The sequence below is a fragment of the Halichoerus grypus genome, chromosome 6, assembly GCF_964656455.1.
Source record: "Halichoerus grypus chromosome 6, mHalGry1.hap1.1, whole genome shotgun sequence".
NCBI classification, from domain to species: domain Eukaryota; kingdom Metazoa; phylum Chordata; class Mammalia; order Carnivora; family Phocidae; genus Halichoerus; species Halichoerus grypus.
This window is the reverse complement of record NC_135717.1, coordinates 113392365-113406892: the sequence shown is the minus strand read 5'-3', so window position 1 is coordinate 113406892 and position 14528 is coordinate 113392365. Positions and strand designations below refer to the sequence as shown.

General features: G+C 40.6%; 1 long non-coding RNA gene across 1 annotated transcript in view; it reads right to left on the bottom strand.

Annotated features, from left to right (window-relative positions):
• Nucleotides 1–760: 760 nt before the first annotated feature.
• LOC118553036 (uncharacterized) overlaps nt 761–14528 on the bottom strand; it is a 49175-nt gene continuing 35407 nt past the window's right edge. Inside the window, exon 4 of the long non-coding RNA XR_013448545.1 lies at nt 761–1594. This is a non-coding gene — a long non-coding RNA (uncharacterized LOC118553036). The remainder of the gene's footprint in view (nt 1595–14528) is intronic.

The following is a 14528-nucleotide window of genomic DNA, read 5'->3' as shown; positions in this document are numbered from 1 at the left end:
AGACTTCTCGATGGCTACATTCTCTATAATTAAAGGCACTTCATTCCATGAGTTACAGAATGCCTTATTAGATAAAAGGGAAATAATTTGATTGCATCTTGTTAGAAGTCTAAACTTCAAGAAGAGGCATCTTCTAAGAAAATCTTTCTCAACCATTATTAAAGGCAACTATCTTATATCCTGAAGCCTCATTGTAATGCTCGCCTCAGAGCCCACATTGTAGGATCTAATGCAACCCTAAAAGAAGACCATGAACTGAAAGTTCTACAGAATCTCCCATGTTGGTGGAGCAATCCTTCCTATATCCTCCTTAACATATAATCTGGTCCTAAGTGAAAAGACTATGGTGTAGCTCATCAGTTTCTTCCTGCAATGACCAGGCATATTTTGAATACTGACCCTTCTCTCAGAATTCTTTCTATATTGACACCATTAAAGCAAACTTGATTTTATAATTTAAAGTTGGCATTGAAATGCACAGTGATCAGCCAATAAGAAATATCTGTAAATTCTGAAGGAGTAATCCATCTCTATTAATTTATAATTCTACTATATGTGTTGCTATTTGTACTTTTACGCTGTTTATGCTAAATCTTTTAAGTGTCCTCAAAGCTGACCTTTTTGCATCATACACAAAAGCTATAATTAGTTGAAGAAAAGAAATTCAAATTCCAGATGTTTGAGTGAGTATTTTAATTTTAAAACAAACACCACCACCACCACCACCCCACACACAATCTTCTATTTCTTTTTAGTGAATATGCAAGTAAGAAGAGGTTAAGTTTATTAGATGGTTTCTTTGATGATTTAGGTTTGGGCTCAAAAATGCCTCAGACTCTTAGAAAATTATCAAATTATAGTGGGCAGTAGAAAAAAATGAAAGTAATTCTAAACTCAAAGGTTTTGCCTGTTAGCAGTGGTGCTCAACATATCGGTGACACTGTTCTACACGTGCTGAAGGACGTGAGGAACGTCTTTACCACCGGTGCCCAGCACTTGTCCAGCCTCTACCAAGCCCACCTGATGGCATCCCTCATGACTTCTATAGCAAATGAACTCTTCACAGTACTCCATAGGATTAGCAGTAGAATCTACAAGTGGCCAAAATTCATCAAAGTCTTGGTAGATAAAAATGGGTCTCTTTCTGGGTTGGCTGTCGGAGGACCATGGAAAGGAAATTTGCCATAGACTTCCCCAAAATGAGGCTGCTCTTTCCATTAGGAGAGATCTTTAATGCCCCAAACTTTTGAAACATTAACTATTAGCTTACGTTTTGGGAAATCGGTATTACCAAAAAGTCCCAGCAAATCTGAGTCTCCTTCAGAGATCCTGACTGAACATCATGATTTACATTCCATCTTCAAAGTGAGATAATGCAAGAATGCCAAAAATTCAACAGAGCCTTCTCAAGTAACAATCTTGTCCTTGAGGGAGCACTGGGATTTTGAGTTGTGGAATTTTCCACTCATTTATCCTTTCATTTTCCAACTTCTTTGCCTTCAAGTGCCCACTGGCTCCTCTCAGTCACAGCTGTACAAATCACAGGACTCTCGTTGGCATGAGACATATATATTATTCATCTATCCAGTTTCATCTGAAGGAAATCCAATAAAGACACAATTTTACTTTCCAATGAAATATTCAAAGCTGCTTTTTCCCCCACGAGAAACTGGGCAGAAAACTCCACCAATGATCTATGTAAGTACAAAACTTTTTGCCTATCAGAGCATGTATGAATTTGATTTTATTAAAATATATGTCTGCTTTCCTCCTGTTGTGCTTCATAGTACTTTGTGTATAAATATGTAGCAATTTCAATGTTTTTACTAATTTGTGAAACCTTCTGTAACATAATAATACCAAGAACACCCTGTGCTTTTCCTTGCAAATATTTACTTAAAAGGACACCTTGTTTACATTTGTGCTACATCCTTGATAGAATGCGTGTACATATTGCTGGATTTGTTTTCCTTGAACTGTAAATACAGTGGAGCAGAAAATTCAAGTGGTGATTATACATCAAGTAATAACCTTTGCCTCTGGGTTGTTGATTGAACTAGAGCCCAGGTTAAGGTCATCATGACCCTCATTTAATAGGCCCTTCTGTTGCTAGAGGAAGTTGCCTGTGCCAAACTCAACACACACACACACACACACACACACACACACACACCCCTTCCTTCTTGACAGAAGTCGGTTCTGAGTCACAAAAATCCCATATGAAAGGAAGGAAGAAAATGAGGTTAATATGGGCATGGAGGTGTTTATCAGCCTCGTGCATTTGCCACAATCATGGGTTAATTATATGCTGTAAAGATAGACCTTTCTCTCCTCCAGGAGCCAGTTCACCACCCCGCTCTGTGAAAGGGTTGTGGGGGACACTCACAGAGTAGCAGGGAGAAACGTCCACCTGTCCCCCAAGCCCCATGTTCTCACCTTCCACCCAGTTCTCCATGCCTGAAGAATTACACCCTCGAATAATAACCATCAGCCCCTGAGCAAAAAAACACTGAGCGAAAACACGGAGCAAAGAAAGATGTGAGATCCATGCTCTCTGTCGGAAGATAAAAGTCACATTATAAAAGAGACAGTCATGTTTTTATAAGCAAAACACAACTTTCTCAACATCTCACAGCCATCTCATTAACCAATGCTCTCTCATCATGAGTGATCATGGTTATTTAGAGTCAGAAGCAAAATATGGAGCGATCTGTCTGTAGGCAAGTGGAGACAAGGCATAATAAAGGAAGAGCTAGGTGTGTGAGGAAAATGATGAAGTGGACATACTTCAGTGCTTAATTCATAATGAAGAAAATGTATCAACTCGAGCAGGGATTTAACCCCTTCTGGGTGGAACGTCAAATACCCATGTAAACAATTATTTCTATTTCTTTCAGCATCCATCTACTCTATATGGTTTGAACTTGGGTTTTTTTCAAGCCTTCGTAAAGGCATCTCATAAAACTTAAACATGCAAAAAGCTATAAATTTCAACATCTATAATTGTTTTTAAAAACTCATTGATTCCGAGTCAAGAAAGTTATAATTTGTGATGATTCAGTTCTGAGCTGCACCAGGATATACCACTGAACTCACAGCTGGGCACCTCAAATGACAGACAGAGAGAATTTCTGGGACCTCATACTTCAGGGGTAGCAAGGAAGATGGCCCTACGGTAGCTGATGTTGAAAAAGACCTTAATGTCGAATAATACAGTGCACCCGGAACACGCTCCAACAGCATTACATAAGCGGTGAGCCTTATCTATTCTACAAAGGGTTGTACACAAGCCTTGATGTTTATTGGTGACGTCACCTTGCTATTTCCCCATTTCAGGTTGTCCTCCTACTCATTTCCACCTAATTTCGTTTGTATAAACATGTTGGGGCAAGGGAAAGAACTGTGAGATTTTAGACTTTCTATTCCTTTGTAAAGGATTTTGTATTACCTCTGAGAAAAGGGTTCAAAAAAGAATATTTTAGGAAATAAGTGGGAGGGAAGAGAGAAGGAATGGTTATGTCCTTTCCCTGTTTTTCCCAAGTTAAAACGTTTTGAAGGGTTAGCACACCTGATATATATATAAATAAAAATGATAATGATATGTGGCTTTTGTTTATCCCTGGAATGAGGCAAAGGTGGTGCAGGAAAGGGTGGAATAGGGTATGACAGGACAGCCTAGGTCCATGGAGCTTAAGATAGGACGTAAAAGGGGGTGGCGGGCTGCTAATAGAACCAGTGTAAACCCTCAAGATCAACTGGTTCAACCCATTTTTTTAGAGCACAAAAACTGTGGTTCAAAGAGGGGAGCATCTTTGCCTAAAGACAAAGAATCAAACAGCAAGGGTTATTATATAAAAATTATGAGCATTTTGGGGGTGCCTGACTGGCTTAGTCAGAAGATCATGCGACTCTTGATCTCAGGGTCATGAGTTTAAGTACCATGTGGAGTATAGAGCTTATTTAAAAAAAAAAAAAAAAGATTAAAAAAAATTGTGAACATTTTTAAAAAGAAAAAGAAAAATGTGAATTTTACATATTGGCCATTTGCTAGCTGTGTCACCTGGAGCAAGTTACTTAACCTCTCTGTGCCTCAGTTTCATCATCTGTAAAACTGAGATAATAACGGTGCCTAGTTCTTAGCCTTACTGGGAAAAATCAAATCAGTTACTACTTGTAAACTACCTAGAACAGCACGTGGAACACCACTCTTCTTCTTATTATTATTACTATTATTACCACTATTATTGGTAATTCAGTCAGGCCTTTTTCAAGTAAATGAAGTTTTGTTAATGAACTGGAAAACTCAGTCCACTGTGGATGGGCACGTCACAGTGGCATGGATGTCAACATTTTGGGATACGTTGGGATGGAACCTAGCTTTGGCTTAGATCCAAACACAGATGGGGGGGCAGGAAGAATCTCATCTCCATGACTAATAGCCACTCATATTTAAAAACACTTAGATAGCAACTTCCATGTAGCAATAAAAAACAACAACAAAACAAAACAAAACAAAACAAAAAAACCTCCAGGAATGGAATTGAAAACCCAAGCTTTCTTGAATCCCAGTTTTGATTTTTAGAAACCTTGACCAAGCCACTTCCTCCTACTTGGTGGTTTCCATATCTAGTGTTAATAACGATCTTCACCTGAACTGTTGTAAAGATTAAATGTTTTGAAGAAGCACTTTATGACCTATAAATTTTACAGAGAACTGTACATCCTTAAAAGCACAATTTATTATAAAATGTTTCTCTTATTTTGAAATCATAGGAAAAAATCTTTCTTACTTTCTTTCAAGGATTTAACATTGACCATGAAAATAGAATATGTCATGAGAATATGCATGGAAAATGTATTCAAAAGAGAAAACACTAAGCTGGCAAGCTTGAAGGTTTGGGTTTTAACCCCAGCTTTCCCATGGACACATCCTATAGCTCCAGGCAAGTCATTTAGACTTGCTGGCACCCAGCTTCCTTTCTGGTAAAACAGAGGGTGAATTAGATGATCTCTCCCCCTCTAATTCCATAATTCTGAATGTCATATATATATGTTCACATGAATCCGTGAGTCACTAAAACCTGGTAGATTTTTTTAAAAATTACTTAATAAACAAAATGTCTCATAAGCAATTCAAGAGATCTTGGAACTGACTCTCAAAACATTGCATAACCATGTTTAGGCAAAGACTTCAAACCCAAGAAGAACATCTTGGAATTGGTCCTCTCTTCACCACCATTGCAATTTACAGAAGAGAGGCTGTCAGTTCATGTGTCCACACGCGTTCTGCCCCAAGGGCTCAGAGCATTTGAATGTCTCATTAATTTGGGGGGGCGCTTAATAAATAGAAAATGGTATTGCCTCTTTCAAAATGAAATGAAAGCCTAAGAGCATGTTTTATTTCTACAACATTCTCAGCATCTCAAAATGCTTCGATAACAGCTTTAGCTTTTTTTTTTTTTCCCTCATTCCTGACTTGATCAATGTAACAACTTTGTGAAGTAGGCGGGGCCCAGGAATTACTGTGGCCGTTTTACAAATGAATATCCCGGGACCAAAGAAACAAAATGATTTGCTTCCCACGAAGAGTTGGTGGTCCTCACTCTTGGATCTCCTGACCCACAAGTGAATCCCAACTCAGTCTAGGAATGACCCACTCGCAGTTAGACACCTGCCTGTAGTCCACCGACCCTTCCTGATGCCTGGCTCCGCCCCGTCCAAGAACAAAATGCTTTCCTCTCATTTACTGCCCCAACTCCTGTCTGGGACCCCCTATGGAACTGAAGTGGTTCTCTGAATGCTTTAGCCCTTTTACAGGATTTCCATGGAAAAATAAAATTCCCAGATAGAAACAATGGACTTACTGATGAGTGAATTAGACCCTGCTTCCCATGCCTTGTGGTTTCTCCCCATAAATGTTTTCCCAGTAATTCAGTGGCTGCTTTGGGAGAGCTGTCCAGAACACTTTCATCAGGGCTATTTTTTTCATCCTACAATTTTGGCCATCTCTCAGTTTATTTTTCAAAAGGGGAAGGGGCTGGATCATGTCCTAGAGAGAAAGATCCTACAAGGTCCTAAACATCTTAAGTCCATGGGATAATTAAGAGGATTTGAGAATTATACCCCTCTCCATTAACTGACTGAGGAGTGGATCAATGTCAAATCACAAATACAGGATTCTGAAAACAAAGTGTAATTTTATGTAACTCACTTCCAGGCCCCTGTGGTGGAAATAAGGCTGTGATATGTTTGATGTGCTTGCCCTGGGCTTGGCTGGCAACTGGAATCCAGCAGAGCCAGCGGGTTGGGAACCAAAGATCACACAGAGATTAGCTCCACAAGAAACATGCCTGTGTTTGCACAATATTCATGTTTCCACCTTCATGATGCCTTAATTTTATTTATTCCCAAACTGAGTGGCAGAGACAACTACTTGTTGTGGTACATATGGTTACATTGCTTCTTTTGATGGTTCTATGGGAGAAGCATGATTGCTTTCCCTCTGACGATTGAAGAAAAATCAACGCAGCTCTAAATCTTTGACTCGTTTTTCACTTATGATGGGAGATATTGGCAGCCATACACACCATTTCACCGAAGTCGGGTCCACAAATATTGAGAACTGACTCTGGGAAAAGCATCATTTTAGGTGCTTCAGGAGACATTTTAAATCTGAGCAAGACACAGCCCCATTTCCCAAAAAGGTATTTCGAAGTCTCCAAAAGGGAATGGTTCTTAAATCAAAGGGATAAGAAATGGTTGCATGAAGGAAGTGGTATTGGAAATGAGTCCTGAAGGCTGGGGAGATTTTTAATACATGGATAAAATAATAACAAATACATATAGAATGCACAACTTTAAATGGCACTATTACATATATCATGCCTCTGCTTAAGGCAAAAAGAAGGAGTCCCGCCAAGAACAAAGCACACCGTTGTGCCAAGGCAAGAATGGGGAAGCAGCAGATATTTGTAGGAATTAGCAAATCTGTTTTCATGCACACAACAAAACTTTAGTGAGCACCTACTATGTCTCAGGTGTGAAGTAATGGTGATACAGAGATTCTGAGGCATGGATGTCTGTCTTTAAGTGTCACACAGCCTGGAGGACAGGCTGACATACTTGGCTCAGCAGTTAGGTGTCAGGAGGTAGTAGGAGATGAAGATGGCAGGCTACACCAGGACCGCATCGAAAGAGTCCTTAAAATGAAGCTAAGGGTCAGTATACATAATTCGGTGACAACAGGATTATTGAAGATTTGGGGCTGAGGCGTGATAATGATGGGTTAAATACACGACTCACTTAGAGCCAATGCAATGGGTTCATTCAGAGCAAGAGTGAGGAAGAAAGATGGGTTCAGAGGCAACAGCAAAGGTCTACCAGGCTCAGGTAACAGGATTCTGAATACAGGAGCACAGCAAAGGATTAAAGAGAATGAAAAGAAGAGGGACTCAACGAAAATAGACAGTGTAGCCCCCCTGCCTTCCCCTCACTTCCTCTTCCTTCCTGTTCTCTTCCACTTCTGTGCTCTGTACATGCTGTTCCCTCTGCCCAGTACCCACTTCCCGCCATTCTTTTCACCTGGTTAACTTCTATTTCAGGCAGGATGGGAGATAGTCTAACAGAGTGGTTAGGACCATCTCTGCCATCACACTGAGTTGTTCCAAGTGCACTCCTCTGCTCACCAGCGGGGCTTATCCTCGACCAGGTGCTTACTATCTCCACACTGAACTTTCTCACCTGTATGTGAGGGAGTCCATATTTCACACAAAATTCATATAAAGCACTGATATCTGGGCCTGGCACATAATAACCACTTAGCAAATGTCAGCTATTTTTTATTCTTCTTCTTTCCCACCTTGGGTCAATCATCACTTCCCGGAGGAGCCTTCCTTGGCCAGGTCACTGCCCTCTGTCTGCACTCTGAGCCTCCTTCTATCCATCACAGATTTTTGCCTTTATTAGGGAGCCAGTCGGTTAAGTGGCTCATTCTTGACTTGGGCTCAGGTCTTGATCTCAGGGTCTTGAGATCAAGTCCCTTCTTGGGCTCTGCACTCAGCGGGGAGTCTGCTTGAGATTCTCTGTCTCCCTCTCCCTATGCCCCTCCCCCTGCTCATGCTCTCTCTCTAAAATAAATAAATAAATCTTTTAAAAATTTTGCATTTATTACAAGATTTTTAGATTATGCCTGTCTTCTCCACCAGGTTGAAGGTCCCTTGAGAACAGGACTTTTCCTCCTTCGCTCACACATATAGCCCTGTCCCCCTGCTACAGTGCCTGCCCAGAGTAGACACTCAACCAATATTTGTCCAATGAATGAATGAATGAACGAGCAAACAGAGGCAGCCCAGCTGTAGCTAGAGTATGCAAGGGTTAGCATATCCAGCTTGTCTTCTACGGAACAACCCAGTATTTTGCCATTTAGCCATTTCATCCCTGTTTTAGCTGAGGCCAGATTAGCAGTGTGTCATCTTTCTATGAATACCAGCAAATTATTATCAGCAATATGTATTTTTTTTAGATATCAGATGAGTCTGGGATAAAATCCATATTTGTGCAACCCTCATTGACCCAGGACATTTGGTCATCCATGCTTGAGGCTGATGAAGATGATGACGACAATGATGATAATCTCATAATAATTAACAAGGTTTATGAATATTAGCACATTAAGTCCCAGAACACACTGGGCTTGTCAGTGGCAAGTACAGAACAGGAGCTCTTGAAGGTCATCTCAAGTGCCAAATGAGAAACACTGAGAGAGAGCCAACCTCCTTGCTCTCTTTAGCCCATCTTAATTTTCTGCGTTGTAGATACAAACACAGATGTCCAGCTGGATGTGCCATTCTCCTGTCTTCTGACCATGAACTGTGACATTAGGGCTCACAAGGCAGGCCGCATGGTTCTGCATCCTCCCCTCCCACCATGCCACGTTTCCTCCAGGTCTTTTCTAAGGAGGACCACAGGTTGACTCACATTTTATTCTAGGGAACAGTTTCTGAATAATTCTCTTGGTGTCTGCTAATGGGCGAATACTAACTCCCTGGGAAACTCCTACACAACCCTGGACAAATATGAGAAAAGCAGATGAAAGACCACTGTAACTCCCAATAGATTGCCTTTACTCCAGCATGCAAACCCTTTAATGCCTCCCTTTGCTTCTACTAACTAAATGTTCTCTCCCTTGGCAGAACAGCTTGGGAGCTTTGGAATGACGAAGTGAACAACAGATTCTGTATTGTCACTAGAATGTATGCTATTATCAATGGCCTTTCTTTTATTGAGTCCCTAGGAAAGGTGGCAAACCACAAGGCCCTCGGTGCATTCCCTTCCATGAAACTAAGCAGGAGTCTCAATGCCTTGAGGGTAAACTCTAAGAGCATTGTGTTCCTTATAGAGCAAGAGAGGAGAACTGAAGTCTTCTTAGCATTCACAGATTGTGGTATGTCCCTTGGTCTCCTAGAGTTGTTTATCCAAGGAGCTCCGTTTGGCTCCTAGCAGACTATTGTCTTAGTTGAAACAGTAAAAGTACAATTAACCACAATATGGTAATGTGGAAAATAGCAGTGAAAACTCTTCGATTCCAGAACTTAGTGAACCTTTTTGGATAAATCCATTATTGCCTTGCAATTCTATTATAAAAGCACATTAGGGTTTCAAAATGCAAAGTGGCTGGGAAAAAAGGCTTATGTAACATTAGAAGCAAAAAACTGATTGTAAAGTCATGTCTATGCTAAGATTGTAACTATATGAAAATGAGATAACATATTGACAGTAACTGGAAGGAAACATTAAAACAGCTGGTTTTCAGAATGGCAAGATTACAGATACTTTTTTCCTCTCTTTTTCGCTTGCTTGATTTCTGTTATTGTCATAATAGCATTGTTTGTACAATACAAGGTTGTCAGCTAGACATATATTTTACTTAAAATATTGTAGAAAATCATAATTCACTTGTAGCAGAGATATTAAAAATTATACTCTACCTTCAAATTGAATATGGGAAACATGGAGCTATTCTACCTTATCTTTAAAAACTACCCCTTATTTTGCAAAGTAAGACAGAGAACAATTTCTAGCATCGTCCTTAAAATTGGCAGAAATGAATTTTATTTACCTCCTTTGGCATCACTGATGACAGCTTCAAAAATTTTATTTTCTTCAATGAGAAATGATAGAACAAAATAATTTTTTATTAAATTTTCTTTCTGTTATCTAGCAGACCAGAAAAACCTCTCTGGAGGGACACCTGGCTGGCTCAGTTGGTAGAGCATATGACTCTTGATCTCTGGGTCCTGGGTTCAAGCCCCACAGTGGGCGTAGAGTTTACTTAAAAAAAAAAAAAAAAAACTTAAGAAAGCCATTCTGGACAAACTATCATATATTTGAGGAATCCTTAGTAGGTCTGGGTCAGAAAATACTTCAGCATACGTATTTGCCTCGTGACAACAAATGCTTAAAGAGAGAATGTTGGTTGGGTGCTGACCACTAGATTTGAATCACTGAATTATAGGGGTACAGATTCAACCCCAAAACTAACCATACAGTTCCTCCATTTCTTAGCCTTCTGGTTATTCAGTGTTTCACCCCACAGGGAGCTGTTGCCTGTAAAGAACACTGAATATAGGGTTAGGGTAAATCTCACACCGAATGAGTGTTTCCTTCTGTCCAGAAATTTCCATTTACATTTTAATTAAATGATGCCTATCCATAAGTATGGACTGCCTTTTCCCTCTGGCATGCCATTAAGAGGTCAAGGTAGTCTGTGGCTAGTTTGGACTTTATGTGCCTTAGAGCTCAGGCCTCTCCTTCTGTCCCTTCCATGCAATTGAATCCAACAAAAATGTATCCAGCTGAGCGACTTCCCAGAGCTTTGGGTCAACAAGCTCTACCAGGAGGCTATGGAAACACCTTATTGGCCCTTGAAAGCAGCGTCTCACACCCATTAGTAGTTCTCATGGCTCATGCTGGACTTCTAAACAGTTCCATCAGGAATCAGCCAGACTGCATGTTCCCAACTTTCTTCACATGACTGGTTATAGGTGGTAAAAGTTATCAGCTGCAAAAGCAGATAAGCCCACTGCTACAATAATGAGCAATCTGCTGAGCAAGAAGTGAACGCCCCAATACTGCTAAACTGATTGCCACACTAGAGAGAATGAACTTGATCCTGGGGTCTATGGGGGTCACAGAATGATTTTTGAGGAGAACAGGGATGATGTAACCTGGGTTTAGGATCAGAGCTAAACAGAGAAGCTGGATGAATGTAAACTGGAGAGGGTAGACACTGGCCAGAATCAGGGAATTAACAGGAAGCTGTGGGAATGGCTGAATTGGCTTGAACCCCTGCAGTGACATAGGCATGGAAATCAAGGAGATAAGAGTTTAAATGGATAAAGTGAAGCAACAGATAAGACGCATGTTAATGAAGGAAAGCACCGTGTAAAGACAGAGTTAAATGTTTGAGTCAACATTTCTAGAAACTTTTAAATGAAAATTTCATGCATATGTTTACATTTTTTGTCTGTTCTCCCTCTTCAACTAGAATGTCAGTTTCTTGGCAACATGCCTCATTCCCCACTATATCCCCAGTGCATGGCAGTTAGTAGGATCTCCATAAATAACTGTGGAATAAATGAATGAATATATGTGGATCCTTAAATATAAAGCATGCAGTTCCAGTAAGATGGAACCCTCTGACTCGGAAACATAATTCCATGCTGTTGAGCTACTCTATCCTGGATGTTTCACTGAGGTAAGCCAATTAACCTCTCTGGCCCCCATTGTCCTTCTCACTAAAACAGAGCCAACAAATGCCACTCTCTTGCTGAAGACGGAAGCAGCAAAGAATAAGCAAGATGAAATCTGATGAGTGCCTGGAGTTTTATAAGAGGAAGACACTCTACTTAACTGTTCAACCCACCATAAAGATGATAGATATAGGCCAAAACGGCTTAATGAAAATCTCCAAAGTCACATCAAATCACTGGGCTACAAATCCCCAAATAGCCCTGAAACAATAGTCTATCCAAATTTCCACCAAGCTGCGGTGTTAATGTAAACCCCAGGATGACAACTCACTGTGGTAGTTCCTGAAATATGAAAAACAAGGCCACTCCCCAGATGAATTAATAATCACAAAGAGAATGCAGATGCCCTTGGCCAGAGCAGGTCAACACTTTAGCTCCCAGCTCCTGGCTTCTCTCTCTCCGTGGACACCACCAATCAATGCCCCTCCAATACACAGGAGCCCACTGCTGGAGCATTCCCCTAGAAGGTTACTTTCAGATCTTTTTGAGTTATATCCAACCAAATTGAAGAAAATAACTTAGCCTTAAACCTTTTTTAGGCCCCAGAAATGGAAGCCAGCTTTATAAGTCTAGGATAATGGCTCAAGTCGGGACAACTCTGACTTCAGCAAAGTCACCGTGAACCATCCTATGCTCTACAGCATCTTCACTGCCCTTATCAGGATGAGAAATTACCTTGTTCTTTTATTCATTTGTTTTTTTCTTGTCACCCACACTCCAGAACTGTGTCGTCCAATACCATAGCCACTAGCCGTATGTGGCTTTGTAAATTTAAAACTTTTTAATTATATAAGATTTTAGAATTCAGTTCCTCGGTTGCACTAGCCATATTTCACGGGCTTAAGAACCACCCATGGCTAGTGGCTAACAGAGCAGACAGCAAAGATCTAGAATATTTCCATCACTGCGGAAAATCCAAATGGACAGCTCAGCTCCAGAAAAAATGTTTCATGTAAAACCTAGAAGAATGTTTTTCAAACCCTAGGCCGTGTTTCAATCATGAGTTGAGATGTTCAGTAGATTACAACCAGTATTAAGTGTTAGTGAAATAGAAAATAACAAAACATATCATATTAAACATAGAGTAAGAATTCCTTAGGAAAATTTGTTTATATGTATGTATGTCCCATTTGGCAATATAAATTGTATTTCTTATTGTATGTCACAGTTTAAAAAAAAAAAAAGCTTATACATATTACCTGTAATATAGTATGGGCTCAAAGTGTTTGTTGAATCAATCATAAATGAAATGTTTTATAGAGTTTATATGATTTAATTTACTCCCAATAGGAATTATTATGCCTATTTTAAAGAAGAGAAAACTAACGTTATGGGAGTTAAGTGACCCATCCAGATGACACAACTTAAAAGGGTTGGAATTAAGAGTCAAATCTGAGTCTGGTGGACTGGAGATACTAGGATCCTACGTACAGATGCATTGCTCTCGAAGCGCTAGATGTGGCTGGCTCTCCTAAGGTGGGACAAGATGAGGAACTTGGAGAGAACCGAGGGAAAATCTGGCACCAGGAAATGGGCAAAGGAGGAAGAGTCTTGAGGACAACAGAGCAGCCAGGGAGAGCCTCAAGAAGGAAGAGGAGATGTGAGGAAGGAGGGAGTGGTCAATGACAGAGTGGCCCAAACTTCAGCAGGAGAAAGACTGGAAATTTCAGTAAAATTCAGCATTGAGGAGGACGTTCGAAGATTTTGGCAAGAGTCATTTCAGTGAAGCAACAGGTTCAGAACCTACCACTGAAGGCTGAAGGGCAAATGGCAGATGACTGTAGACAACCTCCAGAAACTTCAGCTGTGAGTGGGAGGGGATAAAGTGCAGTCAAAGCAGAGTTTCTGCTTATTTATTTACTTTCAGAATAGGACCTTGTGAGCACAATTCCATATGGATGTGAACAGAGAGGCTGATATAAAGAGAGGGGGTGATGAAAGGAACAGACTTCCTGAGCAGATGGGAGGTGATGGATTCCAGGTGAGAGATGGACGGAAAGCCCCTCCAGTTCGACAAGGAGGAAGGGAGGAAAGGGAATGCAGATAGAGACTAACTGGAAGCAGGACTTTCATTGCAGGAGCTCCTCTCCAGTGATCTCTTCTTTCTCTGGGAAGCAGAAGGAGAGGCCTCATGCTATGAATGGAGAGCAGAAAAGGTGTGGAAAAGGTATTTTTTTAAATAAAACAAGGCTTTATCTACATTCAGATGTGCATAAACCCTCAAAACCCTGTTCACAGTTGTCCTAAATCAGAAAGCCAAAACTTCCCCCCATCACAGCCCCCTGAAGAGTAGAAATACAAAACGTTGATAGAAGCACACTCCAATCGGCTGAAAATGAAAGACAGAGCTGCCAGCCGAAAGCAGGACTGGAGAGCAGCATGGAGGAACCCGGGGGAAGCTGGAGCCTGTGAACTTTTAGTGACACCAGTCAGCAAACTTCCTGGAAAGGCCTGGGCAATCTCTTAATCTTATTGAGCTGTTTAACACATCAGACCTTCGGCAATAAGAATCTGACTTCATCTCTCCCGTGAACACAGAAAGCCGAAAGAAATGAACATCTAGCCAAGAGCAGAAGAAAAATATAATAAATGTAGACCATTTTTGTGGGACATATCAGCCCCTCAGGGAACAAAAAATCGAAACTAAAGTTGTACCCTTTGTATACCCAACTAAGAATACCATGTGCATTCACTGAAAGTTACTAATCATGCATTTAA